General features: G+C 35.7%; 2 long non-coding RNA genes across 2 annotated transcripts; one reads left to right on the top strand and one right to left on the bottom strand.

Moving 5' to 3' along the window:
- The first annotated feature begins 1,367 nt into the window (after nucleotides 1–1,367).
- On the top strand, nucleotides 1,368–3,674 carry LOC115066294 (uncharacterized). The gene is made up of 3 exons (XR_007422181.1): nucleotides 1,368–2,643; nucleotides 2,714–2,869; nucleotides 2,937–3,674. It is a non-coding gene; the product is annotated as an uncharacterized LOC115066294 (long non-coding RNA).
- Nucleotides 3,675–3,739: 65 nt separating this feature from the next.
- Nucleotides 3,740–6,098, bottom strand: LOC105226013 (uncharacterized). The gene is made up of 2 exons (XR_852580.4): nucleotides 4,922–6,098; nucleotides 3,740–4,863 (listed from the first exon to the last, which is right to left on the bottom strand). It is a non-coding gene; the product is annotated as an uncharacterized LOC105226013 (long non-coding RNA).
- Nucleotides 6,099–13,991: the final 7,893 nt, after the last annotated feature.

Genomic DNA, 13,991 nt, shown 5'->3' on the forward strand with positions numbered 1-13,991 from the left:
GAAACAACAAACGGAACATCGAAAGGGGATTCACCACAAAAATGCGGATGCATTATCACGTCGCCCTTGTCCACTGGAATGTAAACATTGCTCCAAATCAGAAGGAAAAGAAGGTATAATCGACGTGCGATTACTGAATATAGAACCTGAAGATGATTGGACTCCTCAGCGCATCAGAATCAATCAGCTGGAGGACCCTGATCTTGCAAAGCTGATAATAGCCAAAGAAAATGGGGTACGACCACCAAAGGAACAAATAAGTAACGAGAGTCCAATGGCAAAAGCATATTGGGCACAATGGGACAGCATAAACCTCGTTAATGGATACCTTCATCGTACCTGGGAAAGTGAAGATGGCAAACAGTCTCGTCTGCTGATCATAGTACCGAAGCCCATGATCCCGAAAGTGTTGAAAGAATATCACAATGGACCTAGTGGAGGGCACCTTGGGATTACAAAAACTATAGAGAAGATTAAACAACGGTTCTACTGGATCGGTTGTCGAGATTCCATAGCAGAATGGATAAGTAATTGCGTAGAGTGCATGGCAGCTAAAGGTCCTAAAGCCAAAAGTCGCGGTAGGCTACAACAGTACAACGTGGGATCACCATTTGAACGAGTCGCAATGGATGTTGCAGGTCCGTTTCCAACCAGTACGGCCGGAAACAAATATCTACTGGTTGTCATGGACTATTTCAGTAAATGGCCAGAAGTATATGCCTTACCAAACCAGGAAGCGAAGACAGTAGCCGAAGCGTTTGTAGAAAATTGGATAACAAGGTTCGGAGTGCCCGTCGAATTACACTCAGATCAAGGCAGAAATTTCGAATCTTCCATTTTCCAAGAAGTCTGTACATTATTGGGCATCCATAAGACACCCACAACAGCGTTACATCCACAATCAGATGGAATGGTGGAGAGATTCAACCGAACGCTCGAAGAACATCTGCGGAAAATCGTTGATAAAGATCAACGGAATTGGGACAAGTGCATCCAGATGTTCCTGCTGGCGTATCGTTCAGCGAAGCACGAGACAACTGGTTACACGCCGGCAAAGATTATTTTCGGATCTGATCTGCGACTCCCTGCTGATCTTAAGTTTGGAACGAATCCTACAGCTGTAAGAAATGATGGAGATTATTGTTCTGCCTTAAAGGAAGAAATGAATGAATTGCATCTAATGGTAAGACAGCATACGCATCTGATGAGCAATAAGATGAAGGACCGGTTCGATCAAGCGGCAAATTCAAAAGGTTTTGAAGAAGGTGATCTGGTCCTGTTGTACAATCCACTTCGAAAGAAAGGCTTGTCCCCGAAACTACAGACAGCCTGGGAAGGACCCTATATGGTGATGAAACGACTTAATGACGTGGTATACCGCATACAAAGAAATGGAAAAGCACGATGTAAAATGAAAGTAGTACCTTTGGAGAGGCTCGCCCCATTTGGTTCAAGAGGATTTGTGCCTAATCGGGACGATTAGGCTTTAGTGGAGGGCAGTGTTACAAAAGTAGTATTAAGTTATATTTGAATTACTATATGCATCCCTGATTATGAACAATAGCTGTAGGTATATGGAATAGCATTTGTCTTGTTGTAAACATCTGGCGCCACGGCTGTCTGCTCGTCGAAACAATAGACATCTGGCGCCGCACTGTCTGCTTGTCTAGGTAAACAATTGCTGAGTGGCGCCGCGACTGTCTGCTTGCGTCTGGCGCCGTATAGCCGTATGTTCTGGTAATTTCCAGACGCAATATTCTAGAAGGACACGTCGGCATCAGCGAGAAGTGCGTGGCTATATAAGCCGTGGCAGCGCCAACGTAATCAATCAGTGCTAAGAGTAAACTGCTATAGTGTAGACGAGTTGTGAAATAAAGAGTTGTTGAATTAAATTAAACAGTGTTGATTTTATTTGTCAATCCAGAGATACGAACCTAACAAAGTAAACTAGCAAGAGTAAATTCGTAACAATACGTTATTTTGCATTTCAGGTGACGATATGTAGAATGTTTCCTCCACTAAGGAAATAAATATGTTAATACATTTCAAAACATTTTGTAATAAATTTTGATTATTTATTAAAGTAAAATATTCGTGTATAACAAGAATGATAGAGAAAGAGATTACGCAATGCGCATGTTTGCTTTCAGTCAGCTGTTCTTGCTGACGTCGCGGTTGACTTATTATTCGCCCGCGCTATTGAAAGTGAATTCGAATTGTGTTTTCAAGTGTTGTATTAATTGTTAAATTCTATATTTTTAAAATGCGTTGTGCAGTGTTCGGTTGTAATAATAACAATGGTAAAAATAGTGCTACGAATTGGATATTTTTTCATTTCCCTAAGGATAAAGCCGCATTAAAACAATGGATTCATTTTTGTCGTCGGACGGACAAAATAAACGTTGAAAATGCGTGCGTTTGTGAAGTTCACTTCGCGCCAGAAGCTTTCGAAAGAAATTTGCAGTTTGAAATGGGTAATTATAGCATTTTGATAACAATAATTTTACTTTTATAACCCAACACTCTTGCAGGTTTAAGTTCGCGGAATCCAACGAAGTTGCTACCCAGCGCTATTCCCACGGTAACCATTGCTCCTGCAGAGGCTAATAAACGGCAGAAAGGATGGAGTTTGGAAACAGAAATGTTAGCCTTAGTTGATATTGATGAAGTGTCTTTTACTTACATAAGAATGTGTATTTCCTATTCTTTTTAGACAAAGGCTGATAGTGAATAGTGTTTTTAGCACTTTGAATAAGTGCAAAAACGAGCAGTAGCAGAAATTAAACGCCCCAAGATTTCCATTAAAACTGCGGAATTCCATAGAAATAATTTGGAGCAAAAACTTGGCTGCATTTTTACCAACGGCCAGGTAAGAGGCGAAATTCTAAAAAGTATGTTGCAAAATATATTAAAGTTCATTACACATATCATTACAGATTGAAACATTAAGGGATGGAAACAAATCACGCTATATTCAACGAGCCCAAAAGCGTACAAATTTTTGAGGAGAAACAAATTTCCTCTACCAGGTGTGCGCACTCTGCAATGGTGGTAAAAAAAAATTGACGTAGCTTCAGGTGTCATAGAGCCGGTGATGAAACTGTTGAAGGCAGCAACTGAGCTAACACAAGCGCAAAATATATGTACAATTACATCCAATTATGTACAAATTGCGTCCAGAAGCACATAGATTTACGTGATTTTGTAAATTGTAGTTCGAAAATAAAAGAATTATTTTTCAGAGCTAGAATGTATTTTAGGATTCGTTTCTTAAATAAAAACATAATTGAACATATGTTTAGTAAAAAAAGAAAATTAAATAAAACAATAAATTGATACTTGGTTACAAAATATTCAACCTTTTTATTTACATAAATGTATATGGTTGAAACAAACACAGCAAAGATTGTCTCTTTTTAAATAATACAATGAAAATTCAATTAAATGAATATATAGGTAAAAGTTCACTATAAAATATTCACTTATATTGATATCTTTTATTAATATTCACTTATATTGACGTTAAATTTTGATGATATTCATGATTTTGTATGCCTGCAATACAAAATTGCTTCTTATTGCAAAGAAAAACAAACAACTGAAAATCAGCTGATTGTAAGTTGGTCAACCGTGACGTAGATGCACAGAACGAACAAAATTTGAACTCGTCATTGCGCAATCTTGTTTCTATCATTCTTGCGTGTACAAGATATTCAGATTCATAAATCATAGACTTAAATGAAAATAAGTATTAGATATTAGTATTAGTATTAGATATTAGTACATATACAAAATTTAAAATTAGTTTTGTTGCTGAAAAAATTTACGGATTGTTGATTGCTTGAGGTTGGTTTGCTTCCATTTTTTCTCATTTTCCACAAGACGAATCTCTAAAGACGTTAGTAGTTGATATGCAACATCACTTTTAGCAACGTTTTCAAGCGAAAAATTGATTTGAATTCTTCATGATTATTATTAATTAGATCCGTGTCTTCCACAGCTACCTCCTCATCAGAATCACTTAAATCCTCCCAGTACTACGAGTAGTAACGCCTTCATAATCAATTTCAATACTGTGATTTTCTGCGTATGCAACGTTATCAATATTTAAATTAATCCTCTAATACATAAGTATAAAGGCACTAAGTTGCGCAATTTCGTTTAAATTAAAGAGCGTTGCTAACAGAATATCATTCTCAAGCTCAAACAGTTCGATATTCGAATTTTGTATAAATCCAGATTTTCGGAAACAGTTTTCTATGTATGACGCTTCAATTTTGTCCCAAAAAGCTTTAACAAAACAGAGCATCGAGAATATTTTTTTTGATAATTCTGATGCGGATTTAGCTGTGTCCATATTTGATAGCATATCTTTTATAATGAAGTTTCTATATATGACTTTGAAATTTTGTATTATGCCCTGATCCAAGGGCTGGCATATGGCATCTGGAGGTAGACTCTAAAGTATATTTGTTGGGCAGATATCTCTGAAATGAGAGACAGCAATATCTAAAAATAAAATAATATTCCTGTTGCGAGATTTAATTTTTGTGTCAAGTTGTAACCACTCTGACATAATTTCTGTTGTCATCCACGCCTTTTTGTTCAATTTCCAATCGACTAGTAAATCGGCAATTTGTATGTGTTTAAAAGCTCTCGGGTGGGCCGCTTTTCTAAAAAATAATAGCTTTTTTTTGTGCAACCATATTGATGCAAAAAAAAACATTTCTCTGATTTTAGAGCCAACTTTTTGTCAGTCATGGCTCGAAAAAAGAGTCTTATAAGTCTAATAGAAGACTTTTAGCTATGATGTCTTCTGTATTTTTGATAATTGGTGCAGATTGCGTTTTTCCATTGTTAAACCTTAAGAAAACCGTAAGAATGAATTAATGGTCGACCACTAAAAATACAAAGATGTTACCTCTTTGCAATATCACGAACAGAATTTTTATATTTTTCTTGGAAATTTATTATTTCCATTTTTTCTTTTAAGAGGAGCACATTTCGCGATGCCATTCTGATGAATAGTTACACACAAGTGATCGTTTTCAACTAATTTTTATTAAAAAGGTACAACATGAAAAAACCCATTTCTAAAGTAACGGTTAATCAGTAGCTGCGGTATTTTTTTAATATTTGACTATTTGCATGTTTTTTTAATTTTTCCATTAATTTTTCTGAGGATTTGCGGTATTATACAAAAAATTACATGACATCAAGTTCATGAGGTGATTGATCTTCGGTTGATGGTTGCTGTATTTGGGGTCCCGGTCAACTCTGTCCAGGACTTCTGGGAATACAATTATCTAGTGCATGGATGGTGTCTGTAATAATACCGCTTCAAAATCTTTAGTTATGTATGTGAAAAAATCAAAATGAAACACCAACCTAATTTCAAAAAGAATGGAAACCATTCTTAACACGTTGGCTGCCAATGTATCACCGGTGATTACAACAAAAAACTACCCCCAGGTGCCAGTGTATCACCGGTGATCACAGCAAAAAACTACTCCCAGTTGCCAAGCAAAAAAATACATGTTGTGTTTAGAGTTACAACGGGATTTTTTTCAGCGTTTGAAAAACTACGCTACTCCCGTAGCATTTCATTTTACTCTTGCTACCGCTCTCACTTTGTCGGGAGCCACAGCATAGCCTTAGCATAACAATGTAAAAGAAGTGCTCTACTCTGCTCCGAGTTTTGTTGGGTAAAAAACTATAGCTGGAGCGGTAGCAAAAAATTAAATTCTGCGCTATGCTCTGGCGTAGCGGTAGCAAAAAATTGGGAGCGGTAGCACAGCAGAGCTAATGAAAATTTTCATGTGCTACAACTCCCGCATGTGTTTGTTGTTTTTTTTTCTTTTCTTTGCTATTTTCTGTCGTAATATTTGAATTAATTGAATAATTCAAACAAAAAAATGTTATGCAAATCATTTTGGCACTTGTTGCGTCAAGTGACTTTATAAATCTAAAATCAAATATTTTAAGAAATATATTAATAAAGTCAATTAGATAATAATTGAATAAATTATATATATTTTTTTACTATGTAAAATATTTACCATTTTTATATTACCAAAAACATCATCAATTCCAAATGTATTACAATACTCAATTACTATGAATTTTCGAAATTAATTTTAACTACATTCCTTTCGCCTTTTTTATATACATTAGGGTGTTTTTTTTAACTATTAATTTTCTTCAGTCCCGTCACGAAATTTCCTTGGAAATACCATACAAAAACTTCCTTGAAATGTTTAGCCCTAAATATTAACATTAAAAACTGAACCAAGACATGTAAAAATTGTCCATAGAAAATACACGACAATCCTGATTTTTTATCTTTAAATTCCTACAGATCGGAGGTATTTTAAGGCATCGCTTGACTTTAGACGCATGTTTCTCAGAATTGTTCACACTTCTTCTTCACATTTCGAGCGAATGCGAATTTCTTGGAAAAAACAAGTTTAGAGCCCCGTAATACCTCGCCGGTGTGAGTTTCGACTTTGTTGCTACTTTTGTAGAGTGAACAATTCTGAGAAACATGCGTCTAAAGTCAAGCGATGCCTTAAAATACCTCTGATCTGTAGGAATTTAAAGATAAAAAATCAGGATTGTCGTGTATTTTCTATGGACAATTTTTACCTGCCTTGGTCCAGTTTTTAATGTTAATATTTAGGGCTAAACATTTCAAGGAAGTTTTTGTATGGTATTTCCAAGGAAATTTCGTGATGGGACTGAAAAAAATTAATAGTTAAAAAAAACACCCTAATCTATATAAAAAAGGCGAAAGTAATGTAGTTAAAATTAATTTCGAAAATTCATAGTAATTGAGTATTGTAATACATTTGGAATAGATGATGTTTTTGGTAATATAAAAATGCTAAATATTTTACATAATAAAAAAATATATATAATTTATTAAATTATTATCTAATTGACTTTATTAATATATTTCTTAAAATATTTGATTTTAGATTTATAAAGTCACTTGACGCAACAAGTGCCAAAATGATTTGCATAACATTTTTTTGTTTGAATTATTCAATTAATTCAAATATTACGACAGAAAATAGCAAAGAAAAGAAAAAAAACAACAAACACATGCGGGAGTTGTAGCACATGAAAATTTTCATAAGCTCTGCTGTGCTACCGCTCCCAATTTTTTGCTACCGCTACGCCAGAGCATAGCGCAGAATTTAATTTTTTGCTACCGCTCCAGCTATAGTTTTTTACCTAACAAAACTCGGAGCAGAGTAGAGCACTTCTTTTACATTGTTATGCTAAGGCTATGCTGTGGCTCCCGACAAAGTGAGAGCGGTAGCAAGAGTAAAATGAAATGCTACGGGAGTAGCGTAGTTTTTCAAACGCTGAAAAAAATCCCGTTGTAACTCTAAGCACAACATGTATTTTTTTGCTTGGCAACTGGGAGTAGTTTTTTGCTGTGATCACCGGTGATACACTGGCACCTGGGGGTAGTTTTTTGTTGTGATCACCGGTGATACATTGGCAGCCAACGTGTTAATGCAGATAAACAAGTTAAGTATATCTATTTATAACGGAATTCTGTAACCAGTCTCTAGTCTCTATTTGAGACATTTTGAGGCAAAGTCTCAACTTGAGACTAGTTACTATTCACTAAACAGTCTCTAGCGTTAGTCTCAAAATATTGAGGCCTGGTAGTTAGCAGGTCACAAAACTAATACTATGTTCAGACCGAAAATTTCAAAGATTAGATTACACTTAAGCATTTCATAATCCAACAGTGTTCTCACTGCCGTTAGAAAGATCAAAAAACAGCTGTTATTGTCATTCAAGAATTCACATCGCTTAATATTTATCAAAAGAAAAGATTGTCATATAGTATTTTGAAATAAAAGCCGTCTTTTTTTAATATTTTCCATATAATAGAAATAATGGATGCATTTTTTCATTTGTTTGGTCGATTTTCAGGTGAAATTAGATTCATTGCTTTAAAAAAAATTTGTTTGTTTACATTTTTTTCCCTTTGCAGTGTCTAAATCAGCTGTGACAATGTAACAGATTTCCAGTGCTGACTAGTATTTTTCCAGTGCTGACAAGTAGATTGCGCAAAAACAGAGTCGCACGGACAGATTTAGCGTGGATCAGTTTCAAATCATTTCAATGAAGTGATTTTGAACTGTCATTTTTGTATGGCGAAATCTTGATAAATTTTTAAGATTAGTGGGATAATCCATTCAAAATCGTGTGATTAAGTGTCGGTCTGAACATAGTATAAAAAGAGCTCTTGTCTGCTATTTTGAATATACTGAATAGAGATCATAATAGATATTAATCGATTGTCGTTTCTTTATATTTTGTAAGCAACTCAAACACGAAAAGATGAAAAATAAATTAATTTTACATACATAAGTTTCGTAAATATTATGAAACAAAATCAACATATATTTTTATTTTTATTGATAATTATGTTTTTTGACTATGCTATAGGAAATTTAATATTTGTTATCGACATATTTATTTTCATTCAAGTGTAAAAACATCTGTGAATAATGAAATGTAATAGATTTTGTGACTGTCACTTACAGAATAGCAAAATCATCTCAAGTCTCAAAAATTGTCTCTAACTCAAAATCTCAAATTTAGAGACTTGAGACTGTCTCACGTCACAGAATCGTACGGTTAAATTTTTTGACATTGGCAACCAAAGCAATGTATAAATAAAATTCAACTGTAAATAATTTGGTATGAATTTTTTTTGAAAGATTGACAAAATCTATGATTAATTTAAAAGTTGAGATTTCCAATTGAAATAAATAAGAAAATTGAAGGTCATGTAGTGAACTTGGAAAAATATTTATGAAATAAAATTTGTGGTATATATAAGCTAATTTCCAAAGATCTTTTATTAACAGCACTTACACATATTAATTCATAAATAATTATTGTTATTGATGTAAAACGGAATGAAAATATAAATTCGAAATATTCGATATTTGAATCGAATATCGAATAGAATCTAAGGATTCGCACACCCCTAATTCAGAGTGTAACGCACATTACTTGACTGAGGCATTTTGCTAGCCACGATAGCGAATAGCAAAATGTTTGATGAAGTATGGGAAAATAATTTCTTCTTTGCATGTTTATAAATTTGTACATAGTTATGAGAAAACTGTCCCAGCGGGATATGGTAGACAGTGCTAAGCAAGCAAGGTAAACCATACAGCATGATTGTATCGCTTAATCCGACCGATGAAAATTAACACGGCGATATCCTACGAAAAGTAAAAGATCACCTCTTTCGCTTACCAAAAGGACGAAGAATTCTTCGATGCCATAGTTAACGAATAATTCTTCTATACCAAGGTCAATAGTAGAACAGAAAAATTTGCGTATTAATTTTGCTTTATTTATGAAAGTGTTTGTATACATATATTTCGTTATGAAAGTAAGTATATTTTTATATATAAAAATAAAAAGGAATGGTTTTATGTTGTGCAGCTGCCTCAATACCTGTGTCCCTAAGAACGTGTGTGATGATAGAAAATCCAAGCTGTGCCGAAAAAAATAAACGAATGGCCGCCTATTGACCGCTTCCCTTGCCGCTATAACAGCTTCGCCTACGAACTAGCGTAAATATGTATGCATATGTATGAACTTGCATACATGTCGACGCGGATTTTTGCGAGCCACGGAAAAATATTTTAGACAAATATTATAAATCGACAACTCCTATGTTGCCACTTTTGTCACTTCTTTCTGTGAAAAAGCATCAGAAAGATGTTCAATTTATGATTTTTAGCTTTTGCCATCGTCGCGAAAAGACGCTTGTTGGCAAACGCATGCTCGGGGAGATGTTACGGCGTCTGTTTATATGAATGAAGCGCGGTCGCTTGTGGCATATGCGCCTGCGTTTATGAATGAAATCGTGTTTGTTGTAGAATTTACTACATTTGGGCTTCGCCAATTCGGCTGCCATATTGACTTCTGATGCTTCTTCTATTTGAGCAGTTGTTGTTTTTATAGAAGAATGCTTCAATTTTTTGTTGGTGACATATTCACATGTATACGCATATGTTTGTATGCTTGTGCATTATATGTTCGGAAGTGTAAATAAATATATGTACATATAAGTGTATATGAATGTATGAACATGCAGATCAATGCGCGCACATGAAATACATTGATAAGTGATAAAATCATTGTTTGAATTTCTGAACGCGCACATGCGTATAATAAGATTATGATATGAGCATGTGCAGAGACATAAGATAATACGATGTATGTACATATATATTGTTGTGATAAATTTAATTTCTATTAGTGGGAAATATAATACACAAATATTTATTAGTATAGTATATTATGTAAAAATCAAAGAAAATTATTAAATATGCAAGTTCAAATTGACTATAAATATTACTATGCATGCATTCATACAAAATTATACTCATATCATAATTATGTTTACATGTATGTATATTATATTGCCGACGCAAACGCAAAAGCATATGTACATATTTGCATACATTGCGATTCCCAAGTTGAAAAATTGAAGCATGAAAATATCACAATGCTGTTGTTGGGAGATCATAAGGAGAATGCATGCATACATAAGTATGTTTATGTCTTCATATTCATATTTATGCATACATATATTTATGTCTCTTCATATTCTTGGGTATGTGAGACAGAGAACATAATGTGTTTTGTACACATTTTTCGGTGGCAAAAATGAAACAAAATATAAACAAGCAAAACGAAATTCTTCATTGGGAGTTTCTTCATATTCTCTGCTTGGGCATACATGCTATGGCATCATATGCCGAAAATACAAATATTTTTTCTCTTCCTATTCTCACTATGTGGGGAACTGTTAAAAATGTTAACATTTCACATAGTGAATTCTCTTCCAAAATCCTACAAAATGTTTGAGATCGAACTTGCACCTTCTCTATACTTTATGTTCTCTGGTAAAACCCCATGTAACAGTGAAGCTTTAGAATAAATGATTCGATTAAGAAGTAATAATTCGTAAAGTCGTCAATAGAACTTGGTCGCAAATAATATAACAATTAGTCAATGAAAGGTTACAAGTAGATATTAAATGCTGCCTAATTATCGATTTACTTAACCAATACTACGTGTCATAGTTCATATTTTAACAAACTTGGGGTTTCTCACATCAAACTAAAAAATTAAAAATAAATATAGTTAAAAAAAAAACTAAAAAACACGCCTTTAAAGCATATCAATCTAAAAAGTGAAAAATAATTCTTTGCATAAACTAACAATAATAATGAAGGAAAAATTCTGCATTATTGTGAGAAAAGCGTGGGGTGCTTTGTGACACATTTTTCATATATCGAGCATTCCACGCTATTAAGGACTATGTATATTAAGGTGGGCCAAAAATATTTTTTATTTTTATTTTTCTTAGTTACCATAAAAATCTCATCTGACATGACTAAAAACAAATTCTGGTAAGACCTGAGCTCTTAATATTCATATTAAGAGGTGCCTCATCGAAAAAGAGAGAGGCCGAAATGCATGAGTATGAAGAGCTTGACAAGCTGGCCGACAAGGTTAACGCTCAAAAATTCTACGAAAAAAACTTATAAGGAGCATTCATCAGCTTCTTTGTAAAATATGGTCGGACGAGTGGAATTTAAGTGTGCTCTGCCAATCCACAAAAAAGAGACCCTACAGTCAGCGTGGGCTACGGTGGGATAAACCTCCTCAACATCTCATATAAGGTTCCATCGAGCGTATTGTGTGAAAGATTATAGCTCACCGTCAACAAACTGATTGGACCTTATCAGTGTGGCTTTAGACTTGGCAAATAAACAACCGACCAGATATTCACCATGCGCCAAATTTTGGAAAAGACCCGTGAAAGGAGAATCGACACACACCACCTCTTCGTCGATTTCAATGCTGCTTTCGACAGCACGAAAAGGAGCTGCCTTTATGCCGCGATGTCTGAATTTGGTATCCCCGCAAAACTAATACGGCTGTGTAAACTGACGTTGAGCAGCACCAAAAGCTCCGTCAGGATCGGGAAGGACCTCTCCGAGCCGTTCGATACCAAACGAGGTTTCAGACAAGGCGACTCCCTATCGTGCGACTTCTTCAATCTGCTGCTGGAGAAAATTATTCGAACTGCAGAACTTAATCGAGCAGGTACAATATTTTATAAGACAGTACAGCTGCTGGCGTATGCCGATGAAATTGATATCATCGGCCACAACACCCGCGCCGTTAGTTCTGCTTTCTGCAGACTGGACATGGAAGCAAAACAAATGGGTCTGGCAGTGAACGAGGGCAAGACGAAATATCTCTTGTCATCAAACAAACAGTCGTCGCACTCGCGACTTGGCACTCACGTCACTATTGACAGTCATAACTTTGAAGTTGTAGATAATTTCGTCTATCTGGGAGCCAGCGTAAACACCACCAACAATATCAGCCTAGAAATCCAACGCAGGATATCTCTTGCCAACAGTTGCTACTTTGGACTGAGTAGGCAACTGAGAAGTAAAGTCCTCCCTCGACAAACAAAAACCAAACTATAAGTCGCTCATAATCCCCGTCCTGCTATATGGTGCAGAGGCTTGGACGATGTCAACAACGTATGAGCTGACGTTGCGAGTTTTCGAGAGAAAAGTTCTGCGAAAGATTTATGGTCCTTTGCGCGTTGGCCGCGGCGAATATCGCATTCGATGGAACGAAGAGCTGTACGAGATATACGTCGACATTGACATAGTTCAGCGAATTAAAAGACAACGGCTACGCTGGCTAGGTCATGTTGTTCGGATGGACGAAAACACTCCAGCTCTGAAAGTATCCGAAGCAGTATCCGCCGGGAGAAGCAGAGGAACAGGAAGACCTCCACTCCGTTGGAAGAACCAAGTGGAGAAGGACCTGGCTTCGCTTGGAATATCCAATTGGCGCCTCGTAGCGAAAAGAAGAAACGACTGGCGCACGGTTGTTAACTCGGCTATAATCGCGTAAGCGGTGTCTACGCCAATTAAGAAAAAGAAAGATGTAAAGTGCGCAATTCCTTTAACGTTTATTTATAACTCGTGTGTAGACGATGTTTTTTTATTGAAATTGCATCGGGAATGTTGATGTGCGAAATGTATACACGAATTGAGATAGTTTTCCCGTTGTCCTTCCCTTTTGTTTGTTGGGTTGGGGTACAGGTGTGGTAAATTAAGCTGTCTCATTAGGGTGAGCCAGTGGATAGATGCTTAACTCATTTAAACATCCTGGGCCCCCTAGGCGATTATTTTGCCTAGTATTGCGTATGTATATGCTATTGCATGTATTTCGGCGTACTGCTGGTAGAGTTGCCGAGGGTGCAGAGTACATGCTGTAAACCCTGAAAATGTTTTTGGTTTTAAAGATTATATTTGGAATTCGTTTACTTTTAGGTGTGTATGGCTAGGAACTATATTTTGCGGGCTTATCCGACTTTTCATTATTGTAAAAAAGTGTATGCGTTGTTTGCTCTTATTAATTTTATTTGCAGTTATTTCCAATTTATTATTTTATCGATTTGGTATATCGGTTATGTAATCTTTGCCTTTTCTGAAATGGTTTGCATTTTGTTTATTCTCGGCTTTTGAAGGATAGTATCGCCACGACTGGCTTAGATATGGCCAGAATGGGTACTCCTTAGCCCTGGAGTTAAGGCTATGAAATTAGAGGAATCTTGCGAGAGTTGTCGGTCGTCGCTGTGAACGGACGTATTTTTTTCTCTGCTTCGCGTTCTATTGTTTAATCTTTTTTAATGCCATGTGTTTGCGGCCATAGAGTGGATCGTGCTCAGCCCAAGATCAGCTGCAGTAAATGCAATGAATTCTTCCACTTATCGTGTGTGAATTTATCACAGGCTGATGTCGATTTTTTGGTGAAAACGCTTTTTATTGTAGTAGTTCGCAGAAATTCTATTCGCTCGCCGCCTGCGTCGCCATCTGTGCGCAATGCTCAATCAAAAAGTG

The sequence above is a fragment of the Bactrocera dorsalis genome, chromosome 3, assembly GCF_023373825.1.
Source record: "Bactrocera dorsalis isolate Fly_Bdor chromosome 3, ASM2337382v1, whole genome shotgun sequence".
In the NCBI taxonomy this organism is placed as follows: Eukaryota; Metazoa; Arthropoda; class Insecta; order Diptera; family Tephritidae; genus Bactrocera; species Bactrocera dorsalis.